Genomic DNA, 27692 nt, shown 5'->3' on the forward strand with positions numbered 1-27692 from the left:
GGTGGTTTAGGGGAGAAAATGTGTTAAAAATAGCCTGCTTGCCAATTTCTTTTGTGGGTTGGGTGATAGGTAGTACTCATCATGTCCAACCACCCAACCACTTTGGTGTCCCTAGGAGCTACCCATGGTTGAGCTATCCATGGAGAACAATGGTGTGTTTCAGTTTCTCCATTGTTCCCTATGGCTAAAGCACTAAAAACATTTCGAGATTTGTTCCATGGAAACAACCGGGTTGACCGTTTTTTTGAGGAAACGTTCCAACTGTTTGTGTTTTGTTTCAAGCTCAAAACAAATTGCAAGATCCATTTTGTGCACATCCCTAGTTACTACTGGTGCCTAGATTTTTGTGGATCTGCTGTTCTTCAACATGAGAAAAAAGACATGTGTCACTTAATTTAATACATGATCAAGTAGACCAGAGCACCAGATGGGGCAGACCTCTTGTTGTCCAAATTTTACATTCCTGAGAACATTTTGTGCTGTCCTAGGAAGAAAAACATCCCTTGCCAACCATTACACTGTTCAGAGAAATTTTTGATATGATTCATTCATCAGGGCACCAGAAAAGATGACATTGGCCAGCATTTCTGTTCAGGATAGTAGTGACAGAAGGTTAAACACAGGATAATATTCACTATAACCAGCTAGAGTTAACATCCCTATAGCAACTACACCCTTACATTTTTCCATTCTCAACAACCATTTTCTTTGCTTTTAAAAGTTAAATGGGATAAATACATGATACATTTTTCACACAGAATTCCTATTTTTATTTTTATATGACTGCAGCATCATTCATCCAAAACTGAAAAGCTGTTAAACCCTCTGTTTAAATGTGCCAAGAGATTCATATGGAAATATTTAGTTTTATGCCTTCCAACAGACTTAGATCCTAACAACAACCACCATCTACATCTAAATGGACACATTTGAAAGTAATCAAAATTTAATAATTTCCATTCAAAGTGCAGTCATTGTATTAGTTCCTTTTTGATTATTTTTTATTTCTAAGCCTGTTTAAAACTGGAAGATACTGTCTTGTAATGAAAATAACCATAAAGCAAAATGGTAAAAAATGTAGTGATTGATCTTGTAGTGATGGATCCTTCCATGTAAAACAAGCCACACGGTGCATGCATTTTAAAACAATTTACTCTAGAGCAGTCCCACTTATTTCAGCAGAGTAGCTCTGCTGACAAATGATCCAAATGTTGCGATCATTGAAACATATCTAGTGTGACATTTTTTCAATTAGGTTTAGTTCACTATTGGATTCTTACTTTGAATATAAACTTCATTTAGTAGGCATATGCACAAATTGAAATTTGCAGTTCCGTTTCAGTTCAGACCAAATTAGAACCAAACGTCTGGTCTGTGAACTAGTTTGGTCAAAGTGACTGGCCGGTTCAGTTGACTGAACCGGTTCAGTGATTTGATGGCTATGCTTGTAAAGGGGAATCCCAAGAGGACTCCCCTTTTCAAGCAAACGGGTGGGGGGAATCCTTGAAAACTCTTTTAAACGGTGGCCAGAAGGAGGCAAGAGGGCACCTTTAAAAGTAGATTAAGGTTCTTACTGGCCGGCATCCACTGCTGCCACTCCTTGAAGCCCCCCTGGCACAGCCCAACTGCATGGTGCTCTGTCCAGGAACCTGCTCATGTGGTGGCAACACAATTCTGGCCTTTGCACATCTGTGGAATCTGGAACCAAGCTAAAGCTGCATGGGCAGTTTGCTGAAGGGAAAACCATGCAGTTGGGCTGTGCCAAGCAGGCTTCAAGGAGTGGCAGTGACCATCGCCAGGCCAGTAAAAACCTTAATCTACTTTTAAAGGTGCCCTCTCGTTGCCACCCTCCGCTTCCCTTTAGAAGACTTTTCAGGGATTCCCCCACACCTTTGCTTGTAAAGGGGAATCCTCACTGGATTCCCTTTTACCATAAAGCATAATGGTTTACCTCTGTCTGGTTTGTGATCGAACTGGCCCAGTTCAAGGCAAACCAGTTCAGGACTGAATGGTTCGTGCATACCCATATCATTAAGTGACAGTACTAGGGACAATATGTAAATTTTATTTCCTTCTTTTATTTTTAAGAAAATACAACAAATAGTTTTGTAAACAAAGTTCAACTCAGAGTGACAGAATTACAGTACAAGTTCCAGTCATTTATAAATAGTAGTCACCTATCTGCCAGAAACAGTCCTGTGGAGAAATGGAGAAATGTATTCATCAATTTATCCATCTCAGCAATTTCTCAATATTTAATCTACCACTCTTTGGTTTCAGGCACCTGGGCTCTTTTCCAAGGTCTCACCAGATTAATATTTGATTGCATTTTATTAATGCAATCAATAAATATCAGAAATTTTACAGAAGTTTGTATCTCTTGTTTGAATTATTCAGCACAATGGATAGGTCCATACTAAAAAGATGATTGTAATCTGTGCAATGATCCCAACCTGTGTCCAGTACCATGGGGTCAAAACTTCACCAAAGATGAACAAAATATCTGTGGTTTAATGTGCTCTTCCCAACACTTGAACCTTCTAGTATGATAAAGGTAAAGTAAAGTGTGCCATCAAGTCAGTTTTGACACCTGGTGCCCACAGAGCCCTGTGATTTCTTTGATAGAATTCAGGAGGGGTTTACCATTGCCTCCTCCCGCACAGTATGAAATGATGCCTTTCAGCATCTTCCTATATTGCTGCTGCTCGATATAGTAGCAGCGGGGATTTGAACTGGCTACTTTCCCCGCTACGCCACTCAAGCTGACTCTAGAATGACAGATTCTATTAATTCTGCAGGGGTCATATAGTAGTAGTATATGATCTTGTAATGAGCCTATTTAGGGTGTAACAAACTGTAGGGTGTTATGGAAGCTTTTGTTGAAAAAATGGTGTATAAAAATTTGTTGCATTTGTATTCGATTCGTTTAAACCAAAAGTCCCCAAATCTGTGTCCCAGGCCATTTTATGAAAAATCCTTTCTAATCTCTATTCCTTGGATCAGTGTCTAAAGTATAGAGAAAGCCACTCATTTAATTAAAGTCCCAACAATTATCTAGCCTTCCCAACATATCAACTGATGCAGCCTAAAAGATGATTAGTCAAAATCTGAACAAAATATTTCAACTGCAAATATTTGTACTACAGGGGTATCTAGCCTTGTATCACCCATCGTATTTCCTTCACAAGAAACAAAATCCTCATAATCCTGAATTCTATATACGGCATCTGACATCTTGATGACCACTGCACTGGTGAAACAGTGCTGAGTTCCAGATTGACCCTGTGCCATCGTGCAAGCAGGAAAAAGGACAATTCTCAACTATATCCCCTTCCATTGAAGCCCACTGTGCCTCCTGAAAATATCTCCCTAAGTGACATGTGACCCTCAAGGACATATTTTCGTGATGTACAGTGGATTTCAAAGGGAAGAGGAAACTGCAGAAAACTTCCCCTTCATCCACTCATGTGAAGGTGCAGTGTTAGTTTGGAACATAGTACTGTTGCACCAGTGAAGTGCTAGGCTGGATGTCTGCCGCTATGTCTTTCCCAACTTGTAAAGTCATCCAATCCATTATTAATGTCAAAACCTATAATTATTAATAAAGTTAAAACCTTATAATTATAACTGGCTTCAGTGGTGAAATAGAGGAACTTCGTATGTCTATCACATGAGCTAAATAGCTGCTCTGGGATCCCTGTTCATCCAATTTCCTCCCGCTTTATAGTATTAAGCCATAACGTACATAGTTTTTCTTTATACTGCTTCCAGAAAAGTTAGAAAAGTTAGAAAGGCCAGAATTGGCTTAAAGATATATGCCATAATAACCTTTTAAAATGTGGTCTTCAAATCAGTTTTATAATATTCCTCAAACAGGGGGGAAAACTGCATTTATCTATTTTTAAACTGCAATGTCTGCTGTGAAAGGTCTTTGGAAGGTTGTTGCAAACCATGGGGGCAGGGTGGAAGGTGCTAGCCTTTACCTTAATCCAAACCATATGTCAGTAATAAAGAAACAGCTGACCTTTTTATAGACATTTTACAATATGTGTATTGACAGGAGGACATTCTATATTTCTGTAGAAGAATTTATGTTCAGCTTTCACCGTTATAGCAGTAGAGCAGTTAAGGCTGTTTCAGCACTTCCTCTCTAAGGACCATCTCAATTCCCACTGAGATCAATGGAAAGACAAACTCTGCTGTAGCAAGCTCCTGTAAATTCCACCTTCTACACACGTTTTATACATTTTAAGCTTAAGCCTGCTGGTGTTTGAAGAATTCAGATCAGCCAAAGCATTTCCTTCCTTCCTTCTTCCTTCCTTCTTTCCTTCCTGTGAGAAAGGCACACAATCTAAAAATAAACACAAGAAAAACACAAGTAACAGTTATTATGATTGGCTGAAAAGAGACAATTGCTTTCTCCCTGTTAAACAAAATAACCATACATATAAAAGGTGCTTCTATACCTAGTTAGCAATGGTAAAAACTAAACAAGTTACTCTTTTTTATGGTGTTTTATGGTATTTTAATTTTTGTAAAGTCCCTTGGTATGTCGTATGAAAGATGGTATAGAAATTGAACAATAAATAAAATAACACCAGAATCAACAGGACTATTGGAATGAGCAACAGGACTAAGCAATGGAAGATTACAGTGCAGATAACAAACGACTTAATTTTTCAACAATTTCCTGATGTACTTAAATGTTTTTGGAAAACATGCTACATGCAAAATCTAACACGCTGGTCTGCAAGGAAGAGTTTATTTTTTAGTAAATACATTCATACTCAATGACTTTTCACATTTTCTTTTTCTTGACCATAAGTAGCACTTTGATGAAGAATGAAATTGTTATGTAGCAAATGAAGGGTGGGGAGGGGGAAAGCACATTGCATGAAGTAGAGAGGGCTCATTCCATGTGCAACACGAATTGGAACCAAAGTGTTCCATAAATGGGAACTTGTAGAAATCTCTGATTCTAAGACCAGTAGGAGTTACACAGTGTTAAGTACAGTGTGTTCCACACAGGGATGTAGGGAACTCATTGGGACATGGGACAAACTCTTGCTGGTAGCCCCTCTCCCATATTGTTGTCTTGTGCATGCACATGAGCCTGTACCAGCCACACCCCTGAGTATGATGTCATATAATGAGTAGGCATAGTCCAACGCTGGCGGGTGTGCGTGTTGCTTTAAGGGCAGGGGGTTGTACTTACCCCTCCTGCCACTTTTCCCCCTCCGGTGTTCCAGTTTTAAGCAAAATCTTCATGGCGGCAGTGGTCCTCCTTTCCGCCCCTGACCCTTTGTTGTTTGCAAAATGCAGAAGTAACTCCCGCACATGCGCATGCCGCCGCCGCGCTTACAGCTGTCGTGTGCGTGCGCCCCACACACATCACAGTGGCATGCATGATGCGTGTGCCAGCGGTGGGCACATCCGCGGAAGTTACTTCCGCATTTTGCAAACAACAAGGGGGCAGGGGTGGTAGGGAGGACCGCTGCCGCCCCAAAGATTTTGCTTAAAACTAGAGCGCTGGAGGGGGAAAAGTCGGACAGCCGGACCAGCGAACCAGTTTGCAGGCCTCCAACATGGCCTGCGAACCGGTTCGTGCACATCCTTATAATGAGTAGGATGTCACATACTGGTCTATTGTCGACCACCCAAAGCCTTTTGCAATACTTTTGCAATACTGGTCTGTTGTTGACCACCCAAAGCCTTTTGCAAATACTTCCGCATTTTGCAAACAACAAGGGGGCAGGGGTGGCAGGGAGGACCGCTGCCGCCCCGAAGATTTTGCTTAAAACTGGAGTGCCGGAGGGGGGAAAGTGGTGGGAGAGGTAAGTACAACCCCCACCCTTAAAGCAACACACACCCCTGGCGACAGTCCGTCGGACTGCCGGAACAGTGAACCAGTTCGCAGGCCTCCAGCATGGCCTGCGAACCAGTTCGTGCACATCCTTAATGAGTAGGATGTCACATACTGGTCTGTTGTCGACCACCCAAAGCCTTTGGATGGATAGGGCAGTATAGGAATATAGGAAGCTGCCATATACTGAGTCAGACCATTGGTCTATCTAGCTCAGTATTGTCTTCACAGAGTGGCAGCAGCTTCTCCAAGGTTGCAGGCAGGAGTGTCTCTCAGCACTATCATGGAGAAGCCAGGGAGGGAAATTGAAACCTTCTGCTCTTCCTAAAGCAGCTCTATCCCCTGAAGGGGATACCTTACAGTGTGAGCCCTTCTAGTCTCCCATTCATATGCAACCAGAGAGGACACTGCTTAGCTAAGGGGACAAGTCATGCTTGCTACCACATGAGCAGCTCGAAGTGTAATAAATAAATATGCAGGAGGTGTGGCCACTATCAGCAATGCAGGCCATGCTGCCCTTCTGCATTCCCAGTCTGTGCTTCATTCAAGCACTGTTTGGGTGCTTGCTTTCTCTGTCAGGAGGGAGGCAGAGAAAGAAGCACCCAGCACAAGTGTCAGCTGGAAGCAGCAGAGGGAATACACAATCACTGCTCCAGATAGTTGCCACACGTAGTGTGAGAACATTTGGCAGCCACCAGAGGTAGGGGTGTGTGTGTGTGTGTAGTAAACAATGTTGTGCTGGCCCCACATGGTCCCAAGCCCTGCCTACCTGCCTCTTCCCTTCCATGTGATAGGCACCCAAAGGGCTAGGTGCTGTGCAGAGCCCAAAAGCGGAGATGATGCAGTGCAGGCCCTGCAGCAGTTTCCCAATAACGCCAGGTGCTGGGACACCAGCCCATCCTCCTGATGCAGGCAGGCAGAGAACAGGCAGGTGAGCTTCTGGTGCCCCCTAGAGGAGCAAGGAGGCTGGTGAGAGACTTTGGTGGCTCCTGGAGCTACGGGTGAGAGTGGAAGATGAACCTCTGGTGTCCCAGAAATGCTCTGAGGCGCAGTAGCCGGGCAGCCATGCCCCCATACTACATTATAGCCACTTGCCTTGTTCCACACTTCAGTCTGTCTGACATCATTTTATAAAGTTTGCAGTAACAAATATCAGCCCTCGTGCAGAAGGGCAGTGTGGCCTGCCTTGTTGATAGTGGCCAAGCCTCCTATTTATTTATAGGTTTTAATTATATTAATGTTTTGATGGTTTTTGTTTTGTGAATCACCAGGGACCTTTTTGTATAAGGTGGTATATAACTGTACTAAATAAAATCAATAAATACATAAATATAGTATTGAGGCTCAAGCGTGTGTGTGTGTGTGGGGGGGACTAGACTGAGGCTGAAGGGAGGGAGGAGAGACATGGAGGAATAGGGGCGCAGATGCTATGCACCCAGGCCAGCTAGTTTTAAAAGTAAGACAGCAGAAGGTTAGCCTTAACATCATACATTTCCCATTACAAAGCTGGCAAATATGAGAAGGATGCGGTCCAGGCCAGTACTGCTGCTGCCAATAATGGTTTCCTGCATGCTAGATAGTAAGCAATCATTGAATCTGAGTCAAAGTGATACCTAAGATGTAGTGAAGAGAGAGAGACTTCTGGTATTGTACTACGGAACTGCATTCAGGTAGTGATAAGATTTTAATACCAAGAGCGGGAGTTCTCAGAAGAAGAGTCATGTTAATCGGCTTTAGAACAACAAAGAGCCCGATGGCACCTCAAAGACGAATACATTTATCATGGTATGAACTTTAGTAGGCTGGAGCCAACTTTCCCAGATGTAAGAGTGGAAGCTATTATCTCACCCATCCAAGACTTCCTCCTGTACTCAAAGGTGAAGAATGGTATCCAAATGAGTCCCAGCATTGTATTTCACAGCAAATACCCTGAAGATATGTGGCCCTGAGGATGATACTCTCTAAGAACTGGAGTACATAACTTTTGTTATAAAAAGGTGACTGCAATTACTCAAATCACTTTTATTGCTGTTTTTACAATTATCTCCCCAGGATAATGTCAGCCCAGAGCTTCCAGAGTGAGGCAGGCAATCTGCAGAGATTTCCATACATGAATCAGTCAACCTCTTTATTTATTATAGAGCTTTTCTCAGAGAATAGCTGCTTGTGAGCAGAGAATGGACTGGACTACTGCTTGATTACCTAACCTATTGGGGCCCCTGCCAACATTAATCAGCATATCATTTACCTCAGAGATCCTAAATGCTAAGCTAAACATGACATTTATTTCCGCATTACTGGCTCTTGAAAGCCCCTGCTAGGGGCTTTTTAAAAAAGAACGTTGCAGAACAATTATAACTGAGATGACACAAAGCTGTAGAGGCACAAGCATGTGAATGATTACTCAAAAGATTTGAAGTGGCCAAACTTTATGTACACACAAAAGACCAGCATTTCTTGTTTCTGGGTCACAGGCCAGCAGGACCTTTAACCTACAAGCTATAGATCTTTTACCCAAGCAAATTACTTACACTGGACTACTTCATAAACAATAGATGCTTTTAAGTGCCCCACCAGGCATTACAAATAAGGTGCAGTTCTGCTTGTGCAGAATTTCATTGGGATTGAAATGAGCCTCCTTGGGAAGTCTTTTTAAACCTTTTAAATAAAGCTTGAGTGGTGACCTTAGAGCTAATATACTTAATTTGAGATGGGAATGAAGATTTCTACCTGTCTAAGATGGCATGTAATGAAATACCTGTTCTAAAACTAGTTAGAGCACAATTGCAGCACGTGTGTGTGTGTGTGTTGGGTGTGTGTGTGTGTGTGTGTGTGCGTGTGAATGCTGCATGTATAGACTACCACCAGTATGGAATGGGAAATGAAGACAAAATTAATTGTTGGTCATTTCAGGACAGACAAAAGGAGGTGCTTCTTCCCATAGGAGAAGACTAAGCACCACCTCTACTAGATGTGCTGATGGCCACTACTCTAGATGGATTTCAAAAAGAGGTAAACAGATTAATGATGGGCAGATTGATCAATAACTATTAGTCATAACTGATAAGAAGAACCCCCATGTTCACGGACCAAAGATAACATCTAGTCTCACAATGTGCAGGCAGAACAATGTTTTGTACATGTAATGGGGGGGTGCGGAATTTCTGGCAATCCCCCTTCATCTGCCACCCTCTGTGCTTCCTGAATGTGTATGTGTGTGTGTGTGTAGACATACACAGCCAGGAACATATTCCTGAGAGGCACAAGCAGAAGGAAGGAAGAACTGCCAAAATAACTTCTCCCGTTCCTTCCCCATTGCATGCACAAAACATTATTCTGTGCATGCAGCGTTAGTCTGGATGTTGTCCACTATACTTCAAAGTAACAAATGCAAAAAAACTAGTAAAATAGGCTAGATATCACTGCCATGGCCTGCTGCTTGTAATTTTCACAGAGACATAAGTTTGGCTATTGCTGGAGGCACAATGCTGGACTTAATTGATATTTAGATCTTATAAGGTAACTCTTGTTTTCTTGAAAAAACCTAGTTTCCAGTTGCACAGCTGAATGGGGATGGGCCAGTTTATGTGGTACAAGTGTTGCGATGCTGAGTTTGTGCAAAGTCTGTGCGACCTGCACAGCATGATGCCATAAACTTTCACAGACTGCTAAGCACTTCTGTCTAGATCATGCAGCATTGCAATCGGCATATCTCCTAAAAATGTTTTTGTTTATTTCTCAACAAAAAGTGATTACAGCTCACCTGGCCCCTTTTTGTTGTTGCTGAAACCTTCTCATATGCAACTGAAATAAAGGTCTGAAATTCCCACCTGGCCATGCTCCCCAGCAGGCAGCAGCAATTTTTACCAAGAGAGCCTGTTTGAGGCCTCCCAGGAGCACCCCTGTATCTGGTTTGGGGCTACAGGCTTGTAGTTCCCACATTTTGCTGTTCAGATCCCACAGGACCATGAGATCTCTAACAGGTTTGCATGAGCTAACTCATACGGCATGTCACTTGGCATGTAGCCTGGGAAATGGTGGCTCTCAGGTCAAGTTTAATTTCAGGACTGAAGGATAACCTCCCTGTACTTGCCCCCTTGATTGCTTTCAGGTGGGGAATGCCAGAGAAGACATGATTTAACCAAGCACTATTCTTTGTCATGAATTAGCCCTGTATTATCCCTATGTTGGCATAGTTGATCAGGTCAAGATATCACTTACTCAGGAAGGTGCAATAAGAGGTAGTAGGTCACCTCCTTTGCTAACAGGCATATTAATGGCTGGCTCAGGGCACGGGAAGCAAGCTTGTTAACATTCCTAATCACTCTCAAAGGAATCTAAAAAGACACAAGATAAGCCCTGATGTGCTCATTACATTTCGCCCTACACATATCTTTCCGGACTTATTTACCCTTTGTACTGAAAGGAAGAAAGGAAGTACACTCAGCAAATTTGAACAGGATAATGATGTATACTGGGCTTTGTCCCTGTTGTCCACCTTTTCAAGGTGTGATCGACATAATACTGCTCGGAAGGGCGGTATAAAAATCAAATCAAATCAATCAATCAATAAATAATAGCCCAGACAAGATTTTTGTTATTAAAAATCAATTGGTGTGTATCTCCCTTGGATTCACCAGGTGTTTCTTCCTCAGATTCACCAGCTGCCTATCATAAGTCTTAGCATTGGCACCTCCATCTCGCCGTGCCCTGATTCTCAACAAGTCTTGCTTGTTGCCTCCAGACTGGCCCTCTTTCCTAGCCTGGTCTACACAGCACTCTTGACTATGAGATCCTGTTCTCCTGAGATCAGGCCCACTTTGGATTTTGCCTGGTTCCCAGACCCCTACCTGGTCCCTAGGTTCCTGCTCCTGCCTTTTGCCTTCCTGCCTACCCCAGAGGAGAGAGGTCTCTTGGAATCAACTGAGCTACAAGGGTCCAAACACTCCACTGGGTGGATTTAGGTAGTAGCTAACCCCTTTTCTCAAACCTCTCACTCCCCTCCCCTCTTCTTCTAAAGTCCAAAGTTGTTCTATCCAACAGGGTTGGATTAAGCTTTTTGCTGCCCATAGGCAACTAAAGATTTGCCGCCCTTCAGCAGCTCTTAAATGATTAGTCTTCCCTCTAACTGATACCTCTCGCCTTCTTTTTCCTGCTATTTTGCCCCTCCAACACCACCTCAGCTGCTCCTACTGCCCTTTCCACCTCTTCCTCCTCAGCATGTTGCCTTCCTGCCGGGGTCTCCAAAGAGAGTGAGGTGGCATGAGCTTTCGGGGTGGCATGAGCTTTCCTGCTTCTCAGGGTGGCATGAGCTTTCCTGCTTCTGGATCCTTGGTGGAGAAAGCATGCGAGAGGATGAAGGGGGGGTGCATCAGAGACGTTGCCTGGCTAGGTTTGGGGAAGAAGGTGTAGCAGGGATGGCAGGGAGATGCTTCAGTTTATCCACTGCACCCCTTGTGAGACACCCCTTGTGAGACAGTTTTTAAGCCATCAACCTTTCCCCAGCAGTAGGCTTTGCCTACCTCATTCAGCTGGCCAGTGAGCTCCGCTTAATTCCTTTTTCGAAATCACCCAGATCACTCCACCTAGTGGAAGTGCAAACAAAATCACCACAGCCAATGGGTAACTGCAAATACAAAGGCACCCTATGCATGGGGGTGTGGAGAGTAAAGATGCAACCCCACAGGAAAGGTGGCTACAGTAGACTCTGTTCCAGAGAGGTTCTTCATGCCCCAAGAGCAGTCGCAAGCAACCCGGGTTCTCCTTGGCTTCCCTTGGGCCAGGAGGAGCAATTCAAGAACTGCCCAGCCTAACAAATCTAACACTCTACCAGCCCCACCCTCCTCCCCAGCCAAGCACAACGTGAGATCTGTCAGGAAGCGCTTTGCACCTGCCAGGCGGGCCAACTGCTCCATATGCAAGGGAGCCACGCATCTCTCTGCTCCCGCTTCAGCCACCTTCAGGCTGCCTGCCAGCCAAAGCTGAGACCCCAGCACGGAGCTGGAATAGGTGGGAAGGAGGAATCCTGACACGTAACATAGCCCTACTCTCTTTCTTGCTCTGCATGCCACTCCCAAAGTGCTAGCCAGTGGCCACAGGAACTCAGAGCACCCCCTAGACCGGCACTTAATCGCAGCTGGAGGCGGTGGCCGGAGTGGCAGCATGGGTGGGGTGTTGGAGGGGTGAAATAGCAGAGAAAAGAAGGCAAGAGGTATCAATTAGAGGGAAGATGAAGCGCAGAATGATACATTAATGCACTGAGCAGGATGTTTGCCGCTCCTCAGAATTTGCTGCCATAGACAAGTGCTCACTTTGCCTACACATTAATCCTCCACTGCTCTCCAAAGATTGTTTCTCTCTCTAGCCAGCCTTGAGTTAACTTAATTTGGAAACTCAAGCCAAATTGCTTTCTTGTGAGCTGTAACTTAGTCTTTTTAATCTCTTAGTTTTGCTAGTATTTATTTGTTATTTAAATATTTTTGCTTACTAATCATTATTTTGTTTCCTGTGCCTCATAAGCCTCTAATAAATATGATTCTATTTTGGAACTCTTAACCTCTCTGTTTAGTTTTACCTGTGACCAAAGCTTTGCACACATTTATTCTGAGGTGGACTGCTGCATTCAAGTTTGCTCATTTCCCCTACACAAACCTAAAACATAGCCAGGGGCAGGGGTGCACATAGGTAATTTTGGATCTGGACCTAAAGGCCGTTGGAGGCCTCCCCCCTCTGGACACCCCCTCAGCTGCAAGTTAAGCATCATCGCCCTATGCATGCATGCACACACACACACACACACACACACACACTGTGACACACAGTATTTTTAACACATGGGTACTTGAGGGCACAAGCAGCAATTGGACTCACAAGAATATAAGAATATAAAACAGGTCAAGGTAAAGTTGTGCTGTCGAGTTGGTATCGACTCCTGGTGACCACAGAGCCATGTGGTTTTCTTTGGTAGAATACAGGAGGGGTTTACAATTGCCATCTCCTGTGCAGTATGAGATGATGCCTTTCAGCATCTTTCTATATCACTGCTGCCCGATCTGGGAAACATACCAGCAGAGATTCAAACCAGCAACCTCTTGCTCCCTAGGCAAGTTACTTTCCCAGGTATATTTGTGCAAATATGCATTTGCAGAAACATTTCAACATACAACTTAACATATTCCCATCCCACATATTTCTTTCTCCACTCCTCCCTATCTCTAAAGCACTTGGCATAGGTCATAGTCATACTCAGCTGCTTGGCGCAGTATGGGCCAGTGGCTATGACACCATCCAAGACAGATTTGGGGGGCCCAGGTGGTGTGGAGGCCCTGGACTTCAGCCCCGAAGTCCAGGGGTATGAGCACCACTGACCAGGGGTGTATGCCAATTCCCCAGGAGTAGTTCTCTTAACACCATGTTGACTGTGCTGTGACATCATTGGTGCTTTTTGTCTTTGAGGTCTGATTATTCTGAGTATGGAGTGAAGTTTCCTGCGGTAATTTAACCCCAGATAACCATGATTTTGAAAAATCCAGAAGGTACAAGTGGTGTATAGCACCACTGTGTAAGACCACCACAAAAAACACAGGGCGGGGGTGAGGGGTGGAATACGAGAAGAAATGACAGAAAGCTAGGTATATGCGCAATGTGAAGAGAAAAGGTGTTGAGTGAGAAATCCGTTTTGTCTGTGTGTCAGTATAAATAAATTATAAAATATTTATTATCCTCCAATAATGTATTATTATTATTATTTTTATTTGTTTCCCCTCTGCCCCTTTTTAAAAAGGGGAGCAACTGTGTGGAGAAGGGATGGTGTGAGCACTTTAACAGGAGTGAAGATGATGGGAGTGAAGACCACTAGGTTAGTATTAGAGCTAGTTTTATAACTAAACAAAAAGCTAAACAACACCTCCCATCTTGGCAAAATCACTCTCTTATATGGCATGCCAGCATAAGGGAAACTATCAGCAGGTGCTCTTTCCACCCTCATATGGTAAAGTTGCGCCTGTTGGATGTCTGTCTTTCATACCTAAAAGTCCTGGGCCCCCTGGCCCATGCAGGGAATTCAGCAGCCCCTTCTGCTTATGAGGTACAAAGTTGGAGGTCTGCAAAAGCCAGATAGGAGCTCCGAGACCTAGCAGTTCTGAAGTAAAATGAAGGGCCACTGCCAAATAGAAGCAGCAACACTACCACTGTTAAGCAGTTGAGGCCTACATGACATAGGGGAATAGGCCCAATCTACCTCAGAGATGCAAGTTAAATCCTTCAAGTGTAATAATGGTTGCCCTTTATTTTCAAGAGATTTCACCAGCCCTTACAGAAATTATTCTCAGCTGTTACTAAAGTGAAAAGACAAATTTAGCAGAAAACAGGCATTGTTCACTCCCTTTTCCCTTGCTCTCCCATCTTTTTAAGGGGAAGAAACATCAAAAATATTTTTCCCCTATACTGGCACACCATGTAAGCAATATTTTTGGGAGGAGAGATTTTGATGACTTATAGAACCAGCTCTAATACTAAACTTGTGGTCTTCACTCCCCTCATCTCCACTCCAACATAATTTTCTTGCTTGGCTTGTTATGATTGAAATCAAGTGTTTTCAGGGGGCAACTGTGCCCCATTGAATGCGGGGGGGAGAGGAGGGGGAGGCAGAAAGAGGGATAGGGATCGGAGGGAGGCAGAAGAAGGAATTTTCAAAAGGTACATAAGGGGACTCTCTGAGCAGCCTGGCACTGCCTATTCTGCCTTCGAGGAGGAGGAAGAGGACTTCTGCTGCCGGATTCTGCTGCCTGCTCTGGGATTCTGCCAGTTGCCTGCTCAGTGTGAGGATTCTTGCTGAGCTGAAATCACTGCTGAATCACTAAGCTGAGCTGATCACTGCAGCACACTGTGCTGTGCTAGGTCTGTGTGGACTGCTGGGAAGACAGAGCCTGTCCCTTCTGCCTATCTCTATCTCCCTTTTTGTTGCTTTCCTTTTGCAGTACCAATTGCTGTTTTATTTTAAATAGTACCAGCACACAGTTACTTAACTAGGTGCTGCCATTTTTTAAAAATTCCTCCCCCTGCCACTTTTTATTTTCTGATTGTTTGGGGTGGCTGGGTGCCCACCCCATGATGCCCAACTACTCTCCCACCAGCTGTTGAGTGCCAGTATGTGCTGCTTGGCCTGGTTGCCTGCAGCAAAAGGAGAAGACTTCAGACTGATAAGTCTCCTAACCACACACACACATACCCTTGAATAGGATAGAATTCTTATTCTTCTTCTTTTTTAAGGGCTTCATTTTGGGGAGGGAATCTTAAATAGGTACGAGGACTGTCTGGAAAGTTGGGAGGGTAGCTTAGAGAGGCCACGGTAATCCCCTTCCCCTCTAATCCCCTTCCCCCTTCCCCTAGACTCACCCCATTGTTGTTTGCTCCCAGGCAAAAAAACCAAAACAACAACAACCTCTCCCCCACAAAAAAAGCCTGCTCTTTATTTGGAGGGAATTTAATTTTTCTAGCTGCTGTGTGTGTGTGCACATTAGAATGATATAGCACTATGTGTATGGCACACAAAGCATAAATATAGACCACCCACCTGACCCTGCAGTATTTTCTTAGATACCCACCTTTCCCCACCCCATTAGTTAGGACTTCAGTTAAAACACCCCAAAGATGTCTGGGAGGGTGCGAGGAAGATCCAGAAGCATATTGCCAGGGAGAGGGAGGAGTGATGCTGGCCGCGATGGGAAGTGGCGACAGGGACCAATTCACCAAGTCATCTCCATCCCTGCTTCTTTGGCTGTGCACAGGCTCACCTATTTGGAAGAACCTGCAGTGCAGCAAATGGTTTTGGCTGAGCAGGAGTTAGGGGGAAGATGTTTCCCATGGCAGCTGTGGATGAGCTGCAGACTGCATTGGCTAATAGCCCAGCCAGATCGAACTCCCCATCCTCCCTAACCCCACTTAGCAGTGCAAGCCCCCAGTCTGAGACTGAAAAAGAACAGAAGGAAGTCATTGCACTTCCAGTTTCTGGATCTTCTAAGCCCCACCAAGGGTGGTGGTGGTGGTGGTTTTCCCAAGAAGAAACCAGCAGACCTACCACCACCACCACAGCAGCCACAGACTGGCGCGCATTGTGGCAGCATGGTGTGGGATCACATGGAGCTCTGCCTTGATGACCCTACACATGCTGTCTGCAGGTCATGGGTCAGCAGGGCCAAGGACACCAAGCATCTTGGGATGATGGTGATACTATTGCACCTGTGACAGTGTCACCCCATGGGTCCTTGCTCCTACTGGCAGCAATAGGCCTGGTGTGCTCTCAGCTAGTGGCAGCAAGGCAGCTGCTCCTGCTCCCAAGCAGGAGAAGTTGACTGCATTGTGGGTGCAGTTGCTGGGCAAGTGTTCTGATCACCCAAAATCACATCTCATTACCTGGGCAAACATGATGGCTTTGGACGATCAGCCATTCCAGATAGAGGATAACACCTGCTTCCGCCAGTTGCACCAGCTGCTTGCCCTCAACTACAAGATCCCTTCACACACCACCTTCAGCAGGCAGCTGGTGCCCTCCATATACCTGGTGTGCAGGGAGGCCATGTTGGGGCTGCTATGTGCAGCAGGGCCTGACACCAGGGTACACCTCACTGTGAACCTGTGGATCAGCCATAGTGGGCTGCACACTGCCTTCGTGTCTACCATGTGAGGGCAAGAGAGAGAAGGTGGGGACAGGAGAGAGAAGGGAAGGAGAAAGAAGTTGCTGGTGGCGTGTACAGTCTCTCCCATGCAGCAAAGCCCTGGTGGACTGTGCTGCATGTAGAGACTATGGTCACTGACCACACATCAGATGAACTGTCAGCAGCCATGGTGACTGGCAGGTGGGTGCTTGGCTTTCCAGGGAGCCAACCTTTCAGTGAGGCTTCATGGTCACTAACAATGCAGCCAACATAGCTAGGGCAGCCAAGCACAGTCAATCTGTACACACCTGTACACACCTGAGTCAATATGTACACACAATCTGTACACACCTGTTGTGTGGCACACACTTTGAATCTAGTTGTGCAAGACATGCTTGGCCTCAAGGAGGCAGAGTCCAGGTGAGATAGAGGACTCCCTTACACAGACCCTGCTGCTCTCATGGCCGCTCTTGTGGAGAAGTGCCACAGATAGCCAGCCATTTCCACTGGAATGAAAAGGCTAGGCATATGTTCAAGGAGAGGCAACTTGACTTGCATACCTGAACACCTGATGCCTCAGGATGTTTCGACTCAATGGAACTCGACTTGGTGACAATTGCAGGATGGTTCCTCTTGTACCTGCAGACCAGTGTCCAGAGCAAGAGATTGAACTCCATGGCCAGGGACATGGTGACACCTCATCGCTAATGGTTAGATGCTGAGTTGGTTGATAAGCTGGACTTCCTGAAGGCCAACCTCCCTCTGCTGGGAAGGAGGTTGGCCTATGTCCATGTATAATATTTCCTGGCAGTTGCTGTGATGAGCTCCACATTTGGCTTTGAGAGTAACTTGTGTTTCACTCATTGCTCTGGTCTGCTCTGCAGTCTGCATTGCAAGATATATTCCCTCAGTCAAAATGTGGCTGAAGATGTTGCTTATGGCTGTGCTTGCTGGCTGCTAAGGATACTGCTGTGCTGTGGCAGCTGTTGCAAGTAAGGACAAAGATATAATTGTGTATGAGAGAGCAACTTGTGCCAATTATGTTACTGCAGCGCAGGCACTATAAGGGACTCAGTGGATTCTATAAGGGACTGCAGTGGATTCTGGGTCAGTGTGATTCTTTGGGGGGGCATTTAGGACTGCTTTTGAAATGTGTGTTCTCATTCTGTGTTGGGATGGCCAGCTTGTGAGTGTGCTGTGCTGTGTGACAGCTTGTTTCACCCATAGGAAACAATGGGGAATCAAAACACCTCGTTGTCCTCCATGGGTGGATGCTAGGGCACTACAGTGGGTTGAGTGGTGGGACATGATGGGTGCTATTCGCCACACAACTCACAGGGCAATCAGGCAAACAGGCAATTTTTAATGATTTTTTTTTAATTTTATCTGGGTCATCTCAGGTCATTGCCCTACTAACCTAGATAAAATTCAATGTGGGGAACCGGAGAGCTGGTCTACCAATTGGTTTTCTCGGAGGACTGGTCTACCCATTAAACCCAATAGGTAGACCAACTATCCTAGGAAAAACAGTCCTCAAAATTGCACTGTTTTTTCTAGGGAGAGCTGGTCTATTCATTGGGTTTAATGGGTAGACCAGCTCTCCACGTGAATTGATTTGATGATTCATGAATCAGATCATTGAATCAGCTGGCCGATGCCAGCTGCACTGATGATTCAATTCGAGGTTTTGCAATTTGATTCGAGATCCAATTGAATCTCAAAATCTGATTTGTGCACATCCCTATTGTTGTTGAACTACAACTTTCATCATCTCCAGCCTCAATAAACTGTGGCTGGGGATGATGGGAGTTGTAGTTCAACAACAGCTGGATAGCCAAGGTTTTTAGCTGAAAGTACCATTATTTTGTTCAATAATTTTCAGCTCTCCATTTCCCATTTTGTATTTACATTTTATACAGTTTTCCTCAAAAAGGTGACAAAGAATATAATTGAAATAATTAATTAAATATGGTTCTTGTCCAGTATAGCACATTTTTTATTTTGATTAAATAAATATCATAGGCTACTATTAGTTCCATTTAAACTTGTTAAATGTCTAAAATTATTTCCCTCTCAAACAGGAAAAAAAAAGTAAAATTAGCAAAGTCCTTTTAACTTTTACTAGTTTTCCCTTTTTTCAGTATTAACTCCTGTTTCCCTCTTTCATCTTCAACTGTTCCTTGCCATCTCCTGGTGCCATAAAAAGTACCAGCAAGCAGCATATTCATTGGATGAAATGATTTATTATATGAAAGAGACAGGCCATTGCTGATTATCAAGAAGAGGGAAAACAGACCAACAGAGACTTTTAGAAACTATAAATACTTGTAAATGGGTGAAAGGGGTTAAGGGAATAAATTCTTCAGAAATGTAATGTTAGTGGGATTTAAAACTGCACTTTTTGTGGCCAATGACTCTATATGATATCACAATACCTCCTTTAAAACATTTTGGTTGACTAATAATTTTAACTTTTATGTTGTCTACTTCAGTATTTTTTTTTTAAATAATTCTTTCATTGTATATCAATTTCCTGGGTTTAGTGAATAGACAGAAACATTGAATATTTCAGGCAATGTAATTGAAACCAAGATTAAATGATGTCCCCCTTTTTGGTGTGTGTAAGCAGATTTTTTTTAACATCATACACAAATCATATAATGTTTGCAATGCCAAAAATAGTAATTATTCTTTCCTAGTCAATATTTTGTAAAACTGAATAGTAAATCTTGAATTGCAATCCAGCCAAGATTAGATTGTGTAGACTCAGCATCCTCCTTTCAATCAGCATAATCTATTTTTAAAAAATGTATAATCAAACAGAAAACAGGGTTCCTCCAACTGCAGTGATTAACACATTTTACAAATAAATATAATTTAATAAAGTAAAGCACTTGTAAATCCCACTTATTCCAAGGAAGAGATTTAAACATATGCTGAACTCACCCAATGAAACTGACAAAACCTTTGGCTGTATTGAGTTTTAAATTATTTCAGTTAATATATATCAAAATATATATTTATTAAATATATATCCTGATAAATAAAGAATAAACAAAAGTGTGTCTTCATTTGCACAAAGTACAAATATACATAGCAGGTACAATGAAGACATTTTAATCCATCCATGCACATGATAACCAAGGATAAACTACATATGAGAATTACATGCTTTGCCAAACACAGGTTAGAGCTCATTACCAAGCCTACTCTGTAGTAGTGTTGGAAGAGAAGAGACACTTTTTCTGCTCTAGCAGTGCATCCTCTCAATGTCCCCCGCAGAGCTTAAGCAGAGCTCTTCCAGGTGGTGTAGGGCTTTTTGAAAGCTGGCCCAGGCAAGATTTGGTAAAATCCCCGGAAGCATACTGTATGATGCCTTCACAGAACACTTTGAGGGCAGGGTTGCTTGAATTCATCAAGATTTGGATTATAACTATAATTAGCAATTAATCTATTTATATAATTCTCTAAGGCATACCCGTCGCTAATCCAATGTGTGGCAGCTCTTGCGAGAGTTTGCGAACGAGCTTCCAAGAGGAGAGGAAAATGGTGGCGGACAGAGAATACAGGGGCAGCAGGGTGGGGAGAAAGCAGTGGCAGGGGTGGATAAAATGGCGGAGAGAAAAAGGCAGTGGCGGTGGAGAAAATTGTGGCATCGGAAGAGAAAGTGGTGGTAGCCAGAGGGGCTGAGAATGGAGGGAGAGCTGAGAGGAAGGGGGGATGGAGGGGGGAGAACTAGAGGTGCAGATGCTCTGTGCCTGGGCCAGCTAGTTAATAATTAATGCAGTATCATTGGAAGAGATGTACAGAGTTGGGATGTGCACAAACTGCTCGTGCAGGTGCAGATGAGGAGGGGGTGGTTCTTTAAAAAAGCAGGACCTTAGCTACTCCTCCACCACCCCACTGATTTTCTGGGTGCGGCACTCACTGTTCAAAAGGCCATGCACAGCTGCAGTGCTGCTTCCAGTAGCCTGCACGTGGCATTGGCACAGACATGGCTGCCACACATGTGCTGACCACCAAATGGCACATGCACAGTGGCTATATGCATTCCGACACCGTGCACAGGTTGCTTGGAGCAGCACTGCAGCTGCATTTAGCCTTTTGAATAGCAAGCACCGTGCCTGGAAAAACAGTGGGGCAGCAGAGGCTCAGGTAAGGTCCTGCTTACCCACTTTTAGAAGGAATTGACCCCCAGTCCCACAACCAGTTCATGCCGGTGCCCGAACCGGTTTGGTGCTTCACTAAGGAGGTGCCAAACGGATTTGGGCCTAGTCCTGAGTTACCACTGCATCTGGTTTTGTTGGATGAATTTCAGTTATTGGTGCCTGAGGATGTGGACAAAGTCCTAAGTCATATTCGGCCAACCATGTGCATGCTTGACCCTTGTCCTTCATGACTTATGAAATCTAGCAGTGAGGGGATCTTTGGCTGGTTCCATCTACAGTGTCTAGTAAACCTCCTCCCACCCCATCATCCCAATGTGGCCAGTAAATATACTGGCATTAAAGGTACTGGCTTTTCAGCAGCAACTGCACTCCCTGTAATCTTATAAATCTGTTACCAATCACAGAATCATGAGGCAATTTGTACAAGAATCTTACGGAGACTCTTTAACATTTGATGTCTTGTGTGCCTGGTACTCTTTGGTTCATATTATACATCTAAATTCAGCTGTTAAACATTGACCTATAATTTGATGCTTATCCCTGATTTTAAGCAGTTCCAAGTTGCTGATAGGCTTGGGGTTTTGCATTCATCACTCATTTCTATGTAAAACAGGAAGGATTTATTCCGGGCATTTAGAAGGGATTTAGCTTTTAAAAATGACATCTCATTTTATGTAAACCACTGTGCAACAGAACAATCAACAGAAAGCTATCTTTTTGTCTGTAAGTGTAGAAACACTTTTCATCTGAATTGTATTTTGGAGTTAAAGGAGAGCTAACATTAAAGAATATGAATAATTACCAGCTATTGAGATGCCAAACTTGTGTGGTATTTGAAGTTTTATCTCTTGATCTTTTACATCAAGCTAAAAAGGCCATGACCTGCATACACTGCTTCAATCAAAATACTTGCACTCAAGCGGCTTTACACCTACTGAAATTAAGAAGGGAGCCAGCCTACACATTCACATGTCAGTTTATGTGGTGTGTGGATTGCAGTCTTTTAACCCTATCCAATGCATGCTTTTTCAGAAGAATGTGCCACTCATTTCAATTTCAATTATACAACTAAGTGTGCATAGAATTGCAGCCTTTGGCTAGGATCCAAACAGCGCTGGGTGCATACAGAAGGCTCTTTTGTGAGCACAAAGGGAACTGTTGATTCTCCCACCATGCTGCACCCTCATGTGCTGCACCTCATGCCATTCATAAGAACACAAGAAAAACGTTGCTGGATCAGGCCCATTATTAATGAATGAGTCACTTGAAATATTTTGGCTTGGATGCAGTTTCAACAGTACAGTTATGATGACTGTATGAAATTAAAATGATACACCATTCCATTTGACAGGTCATCTTTGGAGACTGTTACAGCCTATAGAGCATGACATATCACAAAGTGAGCTTAGTTGCATCAATTGCCCATCATTTGCTTTAATTCCAAGAGCAACAACAACAACAAATATTTATATACCGCTTTCCAACAAAAGTTTCCAAAGCAGTTTACATAGAGAAATAATAAAGAAAGAAAGAAAGAAGGAAGGAAGGAAGGAAGGAAGGAAAGAAAGAAAGAAAGTAGGATTCCTGTCTCCAAAGACCAGGGAAAGAATTATCTCTGTTATTGGCTGACATCCAGATTGATACTGCACATATGCAATGAACAAGTTATGTGCATGCAAGAAGGTTGTGTAGCTGCACAGATGTTCAAAGTTGCACAATCCCTTGGGCTCTCCTTTGACTTGTGCAAACATTGCATTAGCACAAAAAGGACAGCATGGCAGGATATGGTCATTCACTGTTATTTATTTTTATTTATATATTTAGCATATTTATATACCACCCCATGACCGGAGCTAGCATGCAGTATCTTGATGTCTTTCATCATTTCCAGCAATATATGGATTGAGGAGGAGGTTTCTGAGCAATAGGTGCACCACCGTTTGCACTCTCTGTTCTGCAAGAGCACCCTGTTATGCCAGAACGCAAGCTCCTGACTTGGCAGAACTAGCTAGAACATCTTTGTGTTAATGCAACGTATTTGTGCAAGCTCAGCATTAGCAATGAATGCCAGCCATTGTTGCAAGCATGGAGTGCAAATATGTCTGCTCTTATATGCCCTAATAATTACATCAGCCACTTTGTTTCTACTGGTTGCATTTAGTAGCAATGCTGGCCACTCACTGGTAGAGTCAGGTCCCCTTCCCCCAGTTACACTTAAAGAGCTGTAAAAATAGTTTTCTGGATAAGAGAAAAGTGACACAGTTAGAGAGGGGCTATTCATCAGCAGAAACTAAAATCCCAACTTAAACCCCAAGATCTCAAGTCGCAGGGTTGAGAAAGACCTCTGTGCGAGACCCCGAAGGGCAACTGCCAGTTAGAACAGACTGCCATAGTGCAGGGGTGCACAGCTTGGTGGGACAGAACCGACTATGACTTGGTTTGGGGGTGGGGGTGGGGGCTGAGGTCAATTTTCAGCTCATTAATTTTTACACTAAAATTAATGAAAGTGATTTACATTTATTTATTTAAATAAACTGAAATTAATAAATTTCATTAATAAAGTAATGAAAGTGATTTAAATTAATGAAAGGCCAAGGGTTGGAGTCAGGGGGAGAGGTGAGGGGAAAGAGGGATGAGAGAGGGTGTCTTTGGGTTCTGGTCCAGGATCAAGGCCAGCAAGGTGGGGGCAGCCATCTAGTCTCAAGCGGCCAACAGCACTGCGCCATTTCTGTTTATCAGTAGGACAGGCCAAGAGCTTTTTATGGCTCCTGGTGTTGCTGCAGAACACTACTACCTGCAGGTCAATAAAAGAGTCCCCATGGGCTGGATCCAGCCCCTGGGTCTTATGGTGTGCAGACCTGCCACAGTGGGTTGGATGCTCCATTAGTCTGACTCAGTATAAGGTCACTCCTTATAACGTAACACCTCCACACAAAAAAAATAAAAATAAAAAAATGATTATGATCTGCTGCCATACTTATCTTTATATATAATTGCCCTAGGCGTACCTGTCTCCAATCTCATGTGTGGCAGCTCTTGCGAGAGTTCAGGATAGCGATGGGATGGCCGGGAGGGAGAAAAATTGTTGTTGTGGTGGCGGCAGCTGGCCGGCCTGCAGGCGGGGAAACAAAATGCCAGCAAGCAGCAGTGTGGCCGGTGGGTGGGGGGGAAGAGGCCGGCCGGCGGGTGGGGGGAAAGGGGTGAGCAGGAAGAAAATAGCATCTATGGCCTCAATGGTGGTGGGCGGGTGAAGTGGGGGCGAACAGCAGCAGAAGCTGGTGGGCTGGTGAGGAAACGACAGTGGAGGCAGGTGGGGGGAAAGACAGTGATGGCGGTAGCGGCGAAGTAGAGGCCAGGCCTGCTGGCTGCTGGGTGGGGAGGAGAAATGGCAGTGGGCAGGAAGGAGAAGGCTGGCTACCAAGGGAGAACAAACTGGGGTGGGGGGGGAGAATGAAATGGGGCTGAAGGGGTGGGCAATAGGGAGGACTAGGGAATGCAACAGCTAGTAAAAATGTAACTCTTCTGTCCCTGTTAGGGAGATAATTGTACTGTACATGTACTTCTAGTACATACTACTTGCTTGATGTGAATACAGAAAATCACAAGCACAATGTCATTTATATGGAGGATATTCACTCAATTATGTGCATATACTGGCCACATAAATGTATTTCCAAAATAAACGCTCTTCTAAAAAAAAAATTCTGAGTGCAACAGCTCAGCCCTTCCAAACATTATTTTCCTGCAACACACCCAAGGAAAAATTCCTCACAATAAATATCATGCACACATTTTTATAGAAGTTCTCCTTCCATTCTGTCTTTCTCTTTCTCTGTATTTTAATGCTCATTCACATCCAGTATGTATCTTCAGTTTACATTAATCAAGTGACCTAATGAAGGATAAACGGCATCACAGAGCCGGTTGTAAGAAGGTGGCTTAAGAGAACTAATCTCCCATTTGAACTGTATCCAAACATTTTGGCAGGCCTAATTAATCACAGCTTTTGTTTTATTTTGGAAATAAAATGTGTTAATTTCTCTATGATTTTCCAGGTCACAGTCATCTGAAGCATAAAAGTATTCTTATAAACAGTAATGACCCCAAACAGAGCGTTTTTGTTATATACATTTGTTAGAAGCCATATCAACTTACTTGGTACACAGACTAATGCCTACCTTAAACAGAGTAAGTGTGTTTTCATACATGAGGCTTACATCAGGTCCTGTTTCAAGCATTTTGTATGAGAATGCAAAACCTACACTGGCCAAAATATTAATTTGCCTTACAATGTTTCTTCTCTATTTTGTCCTCTGTATTAGCAATGAACAAATATTAAAATAAACAGTCTGAAATAGTGATTTAATCCTCACATATGGACATGCTTTATGTGTATATCTATGTCAGCTCTTTTACATGGGACATGTCCCTGAACATGTCTCCCTCCTCCTGGGGATACATTATGAGGATTTGTCACACAGAAATGTTGTAAACAATAACCAGATGCCTGCATCCAAAGTTATGGGAGATTCTTTCAGATCAATATGTAATCTTTGGCTTTCCTAATCTTTGTAACTCTTTGCCATACACACTTCAGCAACTATCTTTCCATCTCTTTTCATAATGGTCTTCTCTTTTCTTTAGTCTTCAAATCTTCCTCTTAAACATTATTTCTGTAAGCCAACCCGGGCTTCTCAGTTTTTATGACTATTGCTCCTGTGTCTTTAAAAACCACGGCCAACATTCCATTGTTTCCAATGGAAGCAGTGCCGTGCAACTGCTCAGATGCTATTTTATGTCACTGAACTACTGCCCTGTCACACAACACTGTTGGGACTGCCTTTCACAATTTGCAGCCCCAGTGGGTCCCTTACGTTCTGCTGCATAGAATGTCAGCCAGTTTGATCTGCAGACACCAGTAGGTTATTGGTTCTTCATTTATGTAGTGCCATCTGTGTACACAGCACTTTACAAGTCATGAGGAGGCAGGCCCCTGTCCCAGTGGGCTTACAATCTAAAAGCGATGCAAGAGATACAACAGAGAAAGGGGGAGAGAAGTGGAAGCAGGAATAAACTGAGGAAGAATATGCCATTATTTCATGTACACTAACTTGGAAAGGAAAGGAAAGGTTGTGCCATTGAGTTGTTGTTGACTCCTGGCGACCACAGAGCCATGTTGTTTTCTTGGTAGAATACAGAATTGCCTTCTCCTGTAGGGATGTGCACAAAACCGGTTTGCCTGGTTCGGTTCGAATTCGAACCAGGTTTGAACCACGAGGGGGTGGTTCGATTTTGGTTTTGCTCAAACCTCCCACTGGTTTGGTTTGAATTTGAACTGGTTCAAACTGGTTCAGACACCCAAAAATTGGCAGGATGGTAGCTGGCACCCAGGGGTACCTGCCACCCAAACCCCAAAGCAATCGGACACTCATACGATTTTTAATGAATTTTTGGAAATTATTTCTATTTCTTTCTCATAGGATATAATGGGACTCCAACCAGCCCATTATACCTTATTGTGGAGCACCCGTGGGTGCCAACAACCATGCAAACCCTGAAGCAATCAGACACCCCTATGATTTTTTATGAATATTTGAAATATTTTTAATTATTTTTCTCATAGGGTATAATAAGACCCGAACCAGCCCATATCCCCTATTGTGGAGCACATAGGGGCACAAAAGTGGGGTAGGTAGTAGACATACAGGGGTGACTAACTGGAGGGCCAAAGTTGCACATCCCTGGTCTAGAGCGGGGTCTAAAGAAGGTACACGATCCTGTAAAGCAGGTTTAGGAAGATGACCTGGAAGCCTTTTGCATGCTGTTGTGAGCTCCATAGAAGAAAGGCAGGATATAAATGAAATTATCAACTAAATTAAATCAAGTAAGTCAAACTTATTGGCCAAGGATTGCTATGTATACATTTTCCAACAGCATATTGAGTTAGTATATCTGAACTTGGGCCAGGATAATAAATATACAATAGATGTGCACTGGTTATTTATTTATTTATTTATTTATTTTATTTTATTTGATTAGTTGGTTCACATGAAATGCCAAATCATGAATGATCCTTGTGCTTGAGCACTTTCTCCTCCCATCATACACACTGTTTTAATCAGTTATTTCCACTTTCTCAGAAACCGCAGTTTGCTGTTACATCTAAACTTATGTAAACTTAAATTGTTTAATTTTTTTAAAAAGTATTTTAAATGGTTTTAAATGGTTCTGAATTGTTTGTATGTTGTTTTTAGCATTGGGTTTTAAATGGTGTGTGTTTTTGTGTCTTTTAAAACTTAATGTACACTGCCTGGAGCCTTCAGATGGGGCAGTTTATAAATGTAACAAACAAACAAACAATCAAACAAACAAACTAGAACCGTGAATTATGTGATTGATCCCAACCAAGATCAGTCCTGGTTTGTAATGCTCGTTTGCAATCATGGTTTGAAAGGATTGCTCAAACCACAGTTTGCTGTTTTTTGTGAGAAAGGTGTAAAGGAGTAAAAAGAGACCATACCAGGGGAGTAGGGAGAGGCAAGGGGAAGAGGAGGCAGGTAAGCACAAGTCTCATTCATACAATGCCAAGCATGGTTTGATGTTACATGTGAACCAACTCAGGGATTTCTCATGTATTCATTCACTTACAGTAGATTTGATAAGAAGTGTAAGAGGATGATGTAAAATCCTGAGTGATCAAGAACAGTGTCTCAAGCTTTGAAAAATGTGCTTTTAAAAAAGCCATTTTTCATGTTGTTGAAGGAGAAGGAGAGTTTTCACAGGAAGATCTGATTTCTTCTTAATCTCTTTTGCTGTGATTTCTCTATTAGTTTTTCTCCAGTTACAAATTGTCATTTCAAGTACACCGTGTCTTTCAGTTTTTATCCAGTTTTGGTAATCTGTCTTTGGTGGGTCACCCCGCTCCCACAACATACAAATAAATTAGTTTATGATAGTAGCAATAGCCAACACAGCTTCCAATCAATTATCAAAAAGAAAGCAGTA

General features: G+C 43.4%; 1 long non-coding RNA gene across 1 annotated transcript in view; it reads right to left on the bottom strand.

Annotated features, from left to right (window-relative positions):
* Positions 1-2058: 2058 nt before the first annotated feature.
* LOC128328307 (uncharacterized) overlaps positions 2059-27692 on the bottom strand; it is a 45325-nt gene continuing 19691 nt past the window's right edge. Inside the window, exon 2 of the long non-coding RNA XR_008309132.1 lies at positions 2059-4351. This is a non-coding gene — a long non-coding RNA (uncharacterized LOC128328307). The remainder of the gene's footprint in view (positions 4352-27692) is intronic.

Source organism: Hemicordylus capensis, chromosome 5 (assembly GCF_027244095.1).
Source record: "Hemicordylus capensis ecotype Gifberg chromosome 5, rHemCap1.1.pri, whole genome shotgun sequence".
Lineage (NCBI taxonomy): Eukaryota > Metazoa > Chordata > Lepidosauria > Squamata > Cordylidae > Hemicordylus > Hemicordylus capensis.